We start from the raw sequence: 13,074 nt of genomic DNA on the forward strand, positions 1-13,074 counted from the left end.
TAGCCCATTATACTGTTTAACAGTAGTGGAGGCGTGACTTGTCTTTTTAAAGAAAAGCAGCACAGGTGTCGAAAACACCTTTTTTGCATGGGGCGCAGCTTCCTGAGCGTTGTTAGTTGCTGTACAGGAGTCTGCGCTCTTGTGATCCTTTGGCCATGCGCTGTGAGCGCTTCCTGTCTTATGACCTCATTTCATGTTGGCCGTTGCGGTTAGCGATGGACATGAATCCAGACCCACAGTGTGTTTTTAAAAAATCACACTGCGGTGCTGGGATTCGTGCCCTGGTGCAGTAAAATATGTTTGCCGCTCACACATGTCCTTACACCTGCTTCAGACTGGACGGCCTCATCTGATCCCTTATCGCCTGCCGAGGCCATGAGGACACCCAGTCTGAAGAAGGCGGAAGGAGATGAGTGAACACAGGCAAACATATGCACTGCACATGCCCATCAATCACACCCTCGCTGTCCAAAAAAATAAGACACCGAGGGGCGTTGGTTTCGAGCAGGGGAGATGCACAGGCGCAGCCAGCTAACCAATGATGTCAAAAGACGGGCAGCGCTAACAAGGGTGGTGCTGCGTGTCATTACAAAGGAAAGTCACACCTCAGGGACATTGTAATGGTCTCTAATGAGACACATTTTGTACGTGTTGAGTTCCACGTGGGCAAGGAGAAAAAAGTCAGCCACCTCGTACAAATGCAGCAGTACTGCTGTACAAGGTGGCTGTTATACATAGAAACACCTGTGGGTGGGGGGCAGGCTCCCTTCAATTTCAGTTCATGTGCCTGCGTGGCGTTTGCAGGTCACGTTGCAAGCTACACAGCAGGGGAACAGCTGGCGTTGCTGAACCCCACTGACACATTGACTGGTGTTTTTCTCTGTGCAGATTGCATGTCCGGGCAAAAACTAGCGGTGTTAGAGCCCAGGGTCAGCAGGAGGAGGAGGAGAGGAGCAAAGTGTAGGCCGAAGCCTGCACTGGTGGCAGCTTTTGGTCGGTTGTGCCAGCGTGGCTTGTGCTGGACACGATGCCGGCTACACAGCGGGGGAACAGCTGGCGGTGCTGAACCCCACTAACACATTGGCTGGTGTTTTTCTCTGTGCAGCTAGCATTTCCGGGCAAAAACTAGCGGTGTTTGAGCCCAGGGTCAGCAGGAGGAGTAGAGGAGCAGAGTGTAGGCCGAAGCCTAGTTGAACCAATTTCCAAGGTTACCTTTAACCCCCCCCCTCAGGTGTTGCAAGGTACAAGAGCCACACCTTGAACAGCATTAATGATGCACAAGTCAAAGGTTGCTCTATTTAATTTTGCTCCTTGCACACGCTGAATTAAACACGTACACTATTTAGCCCATTATACTGTCAAACAGTAGTGGAGGCGTGACTACTAGTCTTTTAAGGAGACGCAGCACAGGTGTACAAATTTACACCTAGGTGCTGTGCGCAGATTCCTTACCGTTGTTATTTGCAGTACAGGAAACTGCGCTCTTGTGTTATCCCTTGGCAATACCCTGTTAGTGCAGGCCGTCTCATGACCTCATTTCATGTTGGCCGGTGCGGTTAACGATGGCCATAAATCCCAGACCCACAGTGGCTTTTCCTAAAGTCACACTGCGGTGCTGGGATTCGTGGCCTTGTGCAGTAAATATGTTCGCCGCTCACACATGTCTTTACACCTGCTTCAGACTGGGCGGCCTCAGCTGATCCCTTATCGCATGCCGCGGCCATGAGGCCGCACAGTCAGAAGAAGGCGGAAGGAGGGGAGTGAAAACAGGGGAACATATGCACTGCTCGTGCCCATCAATCACACCCTCGCAGTCAAAATATATGAGACAACGGGGGCGTTGTGTCGGGCAGGGGGGACGCACAGGCACAGCCAGCCAACCAATGATGTCAGGAGACGGGCAGCGCTAACAATGGGGGTGCTGCGTGTCATTAAAAAGGAAAGTCACACCTCAGGGACATTGTAATGGTCTGTAATGAGACACATTTTGTACTTGTTGAGTTCCACGTGTGCAAGGAGAAAAAGTCAGCCACCTTGTACAAATGCAGCAGTACTGCTGTACAAGGTGGCTGTTATACATAGAAACACCTGGGGGGGTGGGGGGCAGGCTCCCTTCAATTTCAGTTCATGTGCCTGCGTGGCGTTTGCAGGTCACGTTGCAAGCTACACAGCAGGGGAACAGCTGGCGTTGCTGAACCCCACTGACACATTGACTGGTGTTTTTCTCTGTGCAGATTGCATGTCCGGGCAAAAACTAGCGGTGTTAGAGCCCAGGGTCAGCAGGAGGAGGAGGAGAGGAGCAAAGTGTAGGCCGAAGCCTGCACTGGTGGCAGCTTTTGTTCTGTTGTGCCAGCGTGGCTTGTGCTGGACACGTTGCCGACTACACAGCAGGGGAACAGCTGGCGGTGCTGAACCCCACTAACACATTGGCTGGTGTTTTTCTCTGTGCAGCTAGCATTTCCGGGCAAAAACTAGCGGTGTTTGAGCCCAGGGTCAGCAGGAGGAGTAGAGGAGCAGAGTGTAGGCCGAAGCTAGTTGAACCAATTTCAAAGGTTACCTTTAACCCCCCCCTCAGGTGTTGCAAGGTACAAGAGCCACACCTTGAACAGCATTAATGATGCACAAGTCAAAGGTTGCTCTATTTAATTTTGCTCCTTGCACACGCTGAATTAAACACGTACACTATTTAGCCCATTATACTGTCAAACAGTTGTGGAGGCGTGACTTGTCTTTTTAACGAGACGCAGCACAGGTGTCAAAATTTGCACCTAGGTACTGGGCGCAGATTCCTGAGCGTTGTTATTTGCTGTACAGGAGTCTGCGCTCTTGTGTTATCCCTTGGCAATACCCTGTTAGTGCAGGCCGTCTCATGACCTCATTTCATGTTGGCCGGTGCGGTTAACGATGGCCATAAATCCCAGACCCACAGTGGCTTTTCCTAAAGTCACACTGCGGTGCTGGGATTCGTGGCCTTGTGCAGTAAATATGTTCGCCGCTCACACATGTCCTTACACCTGCTTCAGACTGGGCGGCCTCAGCTGATCCCTTATCGCATGCCGCGGCCATGAGGCCGCACAGTCAGAAGAAGGCGGAAGGAGGGGAGTGAAAACAGGGGAACATATGCACTGCTCGTGCCCATCAATCACACCCTCGCAGTCAAAATATATGAGACAACGGGGGGCGTTGTGTCGGGCAGGGGGGACGCACAGGCACAGCCAGCCAACCAATGATGTCAGGAGACGGGCAGCGCTAACAATGGGGGTGCTGCGTGTCATTAAAAAGGAAAGTCACACCTCAGGGACATTGTAATGGTCTGTAATGAGACACATTTTGTACTTGTTGAGTTCCACGTGTGCAAGGAGAAAAAGTCAGCCACCTTGTACAAATGCAGCAGTACTGCTGTACAAGGTGGCTGTTATACATAGAAACACCTGGGGGGGTGGGGGGCAGGCTCCCTTCAATTTCAGTTCATGTGCCTGCGTGGCGTTTGCAGGTCACGTTGCAAGCTACACAGCAGGGGAACAGCTGGCGTTGCTGAACCCCACTGACACATTGACTGGTGTTTTTCTCTGTGCAGATTGCATGTCCGGGCAAAAACTAGCGGTGTTAGAGCCCAGGGTCAGCAGGAGGAGGAGGAGAGGAGCAAAGTGTAGGCCGAAGCCTGCACTGGTGGCAGCTTTTGTTCTGTTGTGCCAGCGTGGCTTGTGCTGGACACGTTGCCGACTACACAGCAGGGGAACAGCTGGCGGTGCTGAACCCCACTAACACATTGGCTGGTGTTTTTCTCTGTGCAGCTAGCATTTCCGGGCAAAAACTAGCGGTGTTTGAGCCCAGGGTCAGCAGGAGGAGTAGAGGAGCAGAGTGTAGGCCGAAGCCTAGTTGAACCAATTTCAAAGGTTACCTTTAACCCCCCCCTCAGGTGTTGCAAGGTACAAGAGCCACACCTTGAACAGCATTAATGATGCACAAGTCAAAGGTTGCTCTATTTAATTTTGCTCCTTGCACACGCTGAATTAAACACGTACACTATTTAGCCCATTATACTGTCAAACAGTTGTGGAGGCGTGACTTGTCTTTTTAACGAGACGCAGCACAGGTGTCAAAATTTGCACCTAGGTACTGGGCGCAGATTCCTGAGCGTTGTTATTTGCTGTACAGGAGTCTGCGCTCTTGTGTTATCCCTTGGCAATACCCTGTTAGTGCAGGCCGTCTCATGACCTCATTTCATGTTGGCCGGTGCGGTTAACGATGGCCATAAATCCCAGACCCACAGTGGCTTTTCCTAAAGTCACACTGCGGTGCTGGGATTCGTGGCCTTGTGCAGTAAATATGTTCGCCGCTCACACATGTCCTTACACCTGCTTCAGACTGGGCGGCCTCAGCTGATCCCTTATCGCATGCCGCGGCCATGAGGCCGCACAGTCAGAAGAAGGCGGAAGGAGGGGAGTGAAAACAGGGGAACATATGCACTGCTCGTGCCCATCAATCACACCCTCGCAGTCAAAATATATGAGACAACGGGGGGCGTTGTGTCGGGCAGGGGGGACGCACAGGCACAGCCAGCCAACCAATGATGTCAGGAGACGGGCAGCGCTAACAATGGGGGTGCTGCGTGTCATTACAAAGGAAAGTCACACCTCAGGGACATTGTAATGGTCTCTAATGAGACACATTTTGTACGTGTTGAGTTCCACGTGGGCAAGGAGAAAAAGTCAGCCACCTCGTACAAATGCAGCAGTACTGCTGTACAAGGTGGCTGATATACATAGAAACACCTGTGGGTGGGGGGCAGGCTCCCTTCAATTTCAGTTCATGTGCCTGCGTGGCGTTTGCAGGTCACGTTGCAAGCTACACAGCAGGGGAACAGCTGGCGTTGCTGAACCCCACTAACACATTGGCTGGTGTTTTTCTCTGTGCAGCTAGCATGTCCGGGCAGAAACTGGCGTTGTTTGAGCCCAGGGTCAGCAGGAGGAGGAGAGGAGCAAAGTGTAGGCCGAAGCCTGCACTGGTGGCAGCTTTTGGTCGGTTGTGCCAGCGTGGCTTGTGCTGGACACGATGCCGGCTACACAGCGGGGGAACAGCAGGCGGTGCTGAACCCCACTAACACATTGGCTGGTGTTTTTCTCTGTGCAGCTAGCATGTCCGGGCAGAAACTGGCGTTGTTTGAGCCCAGGGTCAGCAGGAGGAGGAGAGGAGCAAAGTGTAGGCCGAAGCCTGCACTGGTGGCAGCTTTTGGTCGGTTGTGCCAGCGTGGCTTGTGCTGGACACGTTGCCGACTACACAGCAGGGGAACAGCTGGCGGTGCTGAACCCCACTAACACATTGGCTGGTGTTTTTCTCTGTGCAGCTAGCATTTCCGGGCAAAAACTAGCGGTGTTTGAGCCCAGGGTCAGCAGGAGGAGTAGAGGAGCAGAGTGTAGGCCGAAGCCTAGTTGAACCAATTTCAAAGGTTACCTTTAACCCCCCCCTCAGGTGTTGCAAGGTACAAGAGCCACACCTTGTGCAGCATTAATGCTGCACAAGTAAAAGGTTGCTCTATTTGTTTTGCTCCTTGCACACGCTGACTAAAACACGTACACTATTTAGCCCATTATACTGTCAAACAGTTGTGGAGGCGTGACTTGTCTTTTTAACGAGACGCAGCACAGGTGTCAAAATTTGCACCTAGGTACTGGGCGCAGATTCCTGAGCGTTGTTATTTGCTGTACAGGAGTCTGCGCTATTGTGATCCCTTGGCCATGCGCTGTGAGCGCTTCCTGTCTTCTGACCTCATTTCATGTCGGCCGTTGCGGTTAGCGATGGACATGAATCCCAGACCCACAGTGTGTTTTCAAACAATCACACTACGTGGCTGGGATTCGTGGCCTTGTGCAGTAAATAGGTTTGCCGCTTACACATGTCCTTACACCGGCTCCAGACTGGGCGGCCTCAGCTGATCCCTTATCGCCTACCACGGCCAGGAGGCCGCACAGTCTGAAGAAGGCGGAAGGAGATGAGTTAAGACAGGCGAACATATGCACTGCTCGTGCCCATAAACCACACCCTCGCTGACAAAATAAATATGACAACGAGGGGCGTTGTTTCTAGCAGGGCGGATGCACAGGCGCAGCCAGCTAACCATGATGACAAAAGACGGGAAACGCTACCAAGGGGGGTGCTGCGTATCATTACAAAGGAAAGTCACACCTCAGGGACAGTGGAATGGTCTCAATGAGACACATTTTGTACGTGTTGAGTTCCACGTGGGCAAGGAGAAAAAGTCAGCCACCTTGTACAAATGCAGCAGTACTGCTGTACTAGGTGGCTGTTATACATAGAAACACCTGGGGGGGTGGGGCCAGGTTCCCTTTTAATTTCAGTTCCTGTGCCTGCATGGCGTTTGCAGGTCACGTTGCCGGCTACACAGCAGGGGAACAGCTGGCGTTGCTGAACCCCACTAACACATTGGCTGGTGTTTTTCTCTGTGCAGCTAGCACTTCCGGGCAAAAACTAGCGGTGTTTGAGCCCAGGGTCAGCAGGAGGAGGAGAGGAGCAGAGTGTAGGCCGAAGCCTGCACTGGTGGCAGCTTTTGTTCTGTTGTGCCAGCGTGGCTTGTGCTGGACACGTTGCCGACTACACAGCAGGGGAACAGCTGGCGGTGCTGAACCCCACTGACACATCACCTAGTGTTTTTTTCTGTGTAGACAACACTTCCAGGTGGCAACTGACAGTGTTGAAACCCAGGGAATCAAAGAGGAGCAGAGTGTAGGCCGAAGCCTGCAGTGGAGCAAGTTGAAAGGGAACCTTTAACCCCCCCCCCCCAGGCATTTGTTGCTGAAAGAGCCATCTTGTACAGCAGTAATACTGCACATGGAAAATGGTGGCTCCGAAAATTATGCTCCTTGCAAACGCTGAAGTACACACTCATATAATGTGTCCCCTCACACCGTCAAACCATCCCGGAAGTGGGACTTTCCTTTGTAATGTGACACAGCACAGCCGTCATTCCAACCCCCTTGGTGCCGGGCACCACCTCCTCAACGTTGTTTGGTTCTGTCACGGAGCCCGCACTGTAATGTTATCCCTTGGCCATGCACAGTTAGCGGTGCCCGTCTTCTGACATCATGTAGGTGTCAGGCTGGCAGTGCCTGTGCGTCCAAGCTGCCCGAGATCCAACCTTGCAGTGTCATCTAATGTAGTCCCACTGCGGGCCAGGGATCCATGGGCATGCGCAGTGCATATCATCGCCTCTCACTCACCTCCTTCCTGCTTCTTCAGACTGTGCGGCGTCACGGCCGTGGCATGCTATTAGGGATCAGCTGACGCCGCCTAGTCTGAAGAAGCGTGAAGAAGGGGAGTGAGAGGCTAGTATATGCACTGCGCATGGCCATGGATACCAGGCCCACTGTGGGATCACATTAGACGACACTGCGAGGTGTGATTTCGGGCAGCGTGGACGCACAGGCGCAGCCAGGACGACAACAAATGATGTCAGAGGACGGGCAGCGCAAACTGTGCATGGCCAAGGGATAACATAACAGCGCAGGGTCCATGACGGAATCAAACAACGCTAAGGAGGCAGCGCACGGTGCCAAGGGGGTAGCAATGACGGCTGTGCTGTGTCACATTACAAAGGAAAGTCCCACCTCCGGGACGGTTGGACGGTGTGAGGGGACACATTACATGAGTGTGTAGTTCAGCGTTTGCAAGGAGCATAATTTCAAGAGCGACCTTTCCCTTGTGCAGTATTAGTGCTGCACATGGTGGCTCTTTCAGTAACAAACGCCTAGGGGGGGGGGGGGACAGGTCCCCTTACATTTTAGTTGTGCCAGCGTGGCGGTCGCATGACACGTTGCCGGATACACAGCTGGGGATCAGCTGACGTTACTGAACCCCAATAACAGAGGAGCGACTGTTGACTGTGCACACAGCACTTCCAGGCACCAACTGGCGGTGTTAGAGCCCAGGGACAGCAGGAGGAGCAGATTGGAGGTATTGCCGCACACACAGCTGGGGATCAGCTGACGTTACTGAACCCCAATAACAGAGGAGCGACTGTTGACTGTGCACACAGCACTTCCAGGCACCAACTGGCGGTGTTAGAGCCCAGGGACAGCAGGAGGAGCAGATTGGAGGTATTGCCGCACACACAGCTGGGGATCAGCTGACGTTACTGAACCCCAATAACAGAGGAGCGACTGTTGACTGTGCACACAGCACTTCCAGGCACCAACTGGCGGTGTTAGAGCCCAGGGACAGCAGGAGGAGCAGAGGAACAGAGTGTAGGCCGAAGCCTGATTGGAGCAAGTTGAAAGGAAACCTTTAACCCCCCCCCCCAAGACGTTTGTAGCTGAAAGAGCCATGTTGTGCAGCACTAAGGATGCAAAAGGAAAAGGTTGCTCTTTTAATTATGCTCCTTGCAAACACCGAAGTAAACACTAAAAATGTGTCCCTTTATACCGTTAAACCGTTCCGGAGGTGCGAATTTCCTTCGTAATGGGACACAGCACAGCTGTCATTCCTATCCCCTTGATGCCGTGCGCTGCCTCCTCAGCGTTGTTTTAAGCTGCCACGGAGCCTGCGCTGTTCTGTTAGCCCTTGGCCATGCCCAATTAGCGCTGCCTGTCTTCTGACATAATTTGGTGTCAGGCTGTCAGTGCCTGTGCGTCCACGCTGCTCCAGATCCCACCTCGCAGTCTCATCTAACGTAATCCCACTGCGGGCCTTGGAACCATGGGCATGCACAGTGCATAACCTCGACTCTCACTCCCCTCCTTCCCTCTTCTTCAGACTGTGCGGTGTCACGGCCGTGGCATGCTAGGGATCAGCTGACGGCGCACAGTCTAAAGAAGGTGGAGGGAAATGAGCGAGAGCCCGAGGGGAAGATATGCACTGCGCATGCCCATGGATCCCAGGCCCGCAGTGTGACTCAATCAGAAGACACTGCGAGGCGGGATCTCGGGCAGCGCGGCCGCACAGGCGCAGCCAGCCTGACACCAAATTATGTCAGAAGACAGGCAGCGCAAATAGGGCATGCCCAAGGGATAACAGAACAGCGCAGGCTCCGTGACAGCTTAAAACAACGCTGAGGAGGCAGCGCATGGCACCAAGGGGGTAGGAATGACGGCTGTGCTGCGTCACATTACGAAGGAAAGTCCCAGCTCCGGGACGGTATAACGGTATCAGTGAACACATTTTATAAGTGTTAAGTTCTGCGTGTGCAAAGAGCTAAAAAAAAAGAGCTACCTTTTCCTTGTGCAGCATTACTGCTGCACAAGATGGCTCTTTCAGTAACAAACGACGGGGGGGGGGGGGGGGGACAGGTTCCCTTACATTTAGGTTGTTGTGCCAGCGTGGCGGTCGCAGGACACATTGCCGGCTACACAGCTGGGGATCAGCTGACGTTACTGAAACCCAATAACACTGGGTCGTATGTTTTTACTGTGCAGCCTGCACTTCTGAGCCGCAACTGGCGGTGTTGGAGCCCAGGAATAGCAGTTCAGGTGGTAGAAAGATGAACACAGCAGGAGACCTGGATGACACCCAATTACTTAATCAGGCAGAGGAGTGGCAAATTCCTGCGAGATCCAGGCCTGGTTCATTTTCAGGAAAGTAAGCCGGTCAACGTTATCGGAGGATAGTCGCATGCGACGGTCTGTTAGTACACCACCTGCGGCACTAAAGACACGTTCCGATAAGACACTAGCCGCAGGGCAAGCCAGCACCTCCAATGCATACTGGCTTAGCTCTGGCCATGTATCCAGCTTAGAGACCCAAAACTTGAACGGGGAAGAGCCGTCTGGGAGTACAGTAAGAGGGCAAGCCATGTAGTCTGTCACCATCTGACGGAACCGTTGCCTCCTGCTGACTGGAGCCGCCGGTGATGGTGTAGACATTTGGGGCGGGCACACAAAAGTGTGCCAGAGTTGTGCCATACTGGGCTTGCCTTGGGCAGAGGCACTGCTTCTGCTCCCTCTTTGGGCAGAGCCTCCCCCACTGCCTCGACGCACTGAGCTGCTTTGTAAAGCACTAGCAGCACTCCTCTCAGTTGGACAGGAGAAGATGATGGAATTCACCAGTGTGTCGTGGTACTCCCGCAATTTACGCTCCCGGGTCAACGCAGGGATGAGGTTTTGGACGTTGTCCCGGTAGCGAGGATCGAGGAGGGTGAACACCCAATAATCAGGCATGTTGAGAATGTGGTCGATGCGGCGGTCGTTTCTCAGGCACTGCAGCATGAAATCCACCATGTGCTGCAGAGTGCCAACCGGCCCAGAAACGCTGTCCCCTGCTTGAGACATGATCTCTGCCCGCTCGTCATCACCCCACCCTCGCTGTACACACTGACCACTGGACAATTGTGTCGCTCCCTCCTCTGGACGGAGCTCTTCCTCCTCCATTGACTCCTCCTCATCCTCCTCACAAATTGGCCCCTGCGTACCCCTTTGTGAGGAACCACGTGGCGCTGACTCTCCAGAAGCTGATGGAAAAGGTGACTCCTCATCCTCCACCTCTTCCACCACATCATCCCTTAACCCTTGCAAAGTTTGCTGAAGCAGGCAGATAAGGGGGACAGTCATGCTGACTAGTGCATCATCTGCACTTGCCATCCGCGTGGAATAATCAAAAGGACGCAAAACCTGGCAGACGTCCTTCATAGTGGCCCACTCTGTGGTTGTGAAGTCTGATCGGCGCTGACTGCGACTTCTTTGCGCCTGATGCAGCTGGTACTCCATAACTGCTTGCTGCTGCTCACACAACCGCTCCAACATATGTAACGTGGAATTCCACCGGGTAGGTAGGTCACATATGATGCGGTGTTCCGGAAGGCGGAATCGGCGCTGCAGAGCAGCAATGCGGGATCTGGCCAAGCTGGAACGCCGCAAGTGAGCACACTCTAGGCGGACCTTGTGCAGCAGGGCATCAAGATCCGGATAGTCCCTCAGAAAACTCTGCACAACCAAATTGAGCACATGTGCCAGACATGGGATGTGAGTGAGGTTGCCAAGGGCCAAAGCTGCCACCAGATTTCGGCCATTGTCACACACTACCATGCCTGGCTGGAGATTCGCTGGCAGTAACCACACATCGCTCTCCTGCTTGATGGCATTCCAGAGCTCCTGCGCTGTGTGGCTTCGATGCCCCAATGAAACTAGTTTCAAGACGGCCTGCTGACGTTTGGCCACGGCTGTGCTCATGTCGGTCATAGGTAAACGTTCACGGGTCCATGTGGAGGTGGACTGTGACGGATCCTGCAGAGAGGAATCAGAGGAACTGGTGTAAGAGGAGGAGTCGATGCGTACAGACTGGATTCCTGCAATCCTTGGAGTGGGCAGGACACGTCCTGCGCCACTCGCACGATCTGTACCTGGCTCAACAACATTAACCCAATGGGCAGTGAGGGAAACATATCGCCCCTGTCCATGCTGACTGGTCCACGCATCGGTGGTGAGGTGGACCTTGCTACTGACGGCGTTCAGTAGCGCATGTTTTATGTTTGCCTCAACATGCCTGTGCAGGGCAGGGACAGCCTGCCTGCTGAAGTAAAAGCGGCTGGGCACCTTGTACTGTGGGACTGCCAATGCCATCAAGTCACGGAAGCTGTCAGTCTCCACCAGCCTGAACGAGAGCATTTCCAGGGACAACAGTTTGGCAATGCCTGCATTCAGAGCCTGTGCTCGGGGGTGGTTGGCCGAGAATGCCCGCCTTTTCTCCCATGCCTGTACTACCGATGGCTGTAGAGTAGACTGGGAGTGTGAGGATGACTGGGAAGGTGGTGCTGTGGGTGGAATTACACAAGGTCTCTGGGAGGAAGCCAAACCAGCTGTGCGTGAGCTGGAGGAAGAGGCAACACGAGCTGAAGAGGTGGTAGCTGCCGCTGTTGGTTGGCCTACATCTTCAGTGTGTTTCTGTAACTCCACCGCGTGCCTGGTCCGCACATGTTTCCACATATTTGTGGTATTGAGGTTGCTGACATTTTTCCCTCTTTTTACTTTATGATGACACAGCTTGCATTTGACAAAACAAATGTCATCTGCAACTGTGTCAAAAAAGGACCAGGCACTGCAAGTCTTGGGAGCGCCCTTTTTGGCTTTGGAAAGAGACAGGCTCCTAACGGGTGCCAAAGTGGAGGCTACAGGCTCCGCAGTCTTCCCCCTCCCTCTCCCTCTTTGGCCCGTAAGAGGAAGCTCTTCCTCTGAGCTGCTCCCACCACCTTCCTGTTCCTCACGCCACGATGGGTCAAGGACCTCATCATCTCCACTACCCTCTGCCACCAACTGCTCCTCCTGGGTAGTCTCAGCAGCACAGTACGCACGAGAAAGCGGCACCTGAGTTTCATCATCAGATGCGTACTGCGCTGTGGTCACCGGAGGCACTGGCCCACCTGCCTCTTCAGAGTCAGAGAGAAAAAGGTGTTGGGCATCACTGCACACTGCCTCTTCTTCCATTTCTCCAATGCTGCTTGGCTGGCCCCCTGTTTCCAAGCCAAGAGATTCAGAGAACAGAAGTAGAGACGGCTCCTGTCCTGGGCTCTCTGACTGCCTGGCCAATTTGGCAGGTGGTGAAGAGACAGATGGCTGCTCTCCAGTGCTCTGTGCCTGAGAGGATGTGGCACTAACTGAAGTCGATGCCGAGGCGTTAGCTGCCATCCACCCGACAACGGCTTCAATTTGGTCTTCACGCAGCAGCGGTGCACGGCGCTCTCCGACAAAGCTGCGCATGAAGGACTGTTCCCTGCTGAAACTGAGTGACGACGAGTCACCGGCGCCCGCAGCAGGCACAGAATCACCACGTCCTCTCCCTGCTCCTCTCCCTGCTCCGCGCCCACGCCCACGTGCCTTACTCCCTGCCCTCTTCATCTTGGTTGACAGATAAAGATAAGCAGAAAAGTACTAAGGCCTTAGTGTGCTTATTCCTGTAATGCTCCTCCTAACAGGTGTAAGAAACACTAATGTTGTAAATTGTGGACTAAACTTTATTATTTTTCAAATGTGGCCTACACAAGTGTAAGTTGTGTTTGGTGAACTTAACCTTTTTTTTGGTGCAGATCGGGCTACAGAGCTAGTTTAAATCACACGGAGACCGTGCAGACAG

Source organism: Ranitomeya imitator, chromosome 5 (assembly GCF_032444005.1).
Source record: "Ranitomeya imitator isolate aRanImi1 chromosome 5, aRanImi1.pri, whole genome shotgun sequence".
In the NCBI taxonomy this organism is placed as follows: Eukaryota; Metazoa; Chordata; class Amphibia; order Anura; family Dendrobatidae; genus Ranitomeya; species Ranitomeya imitator.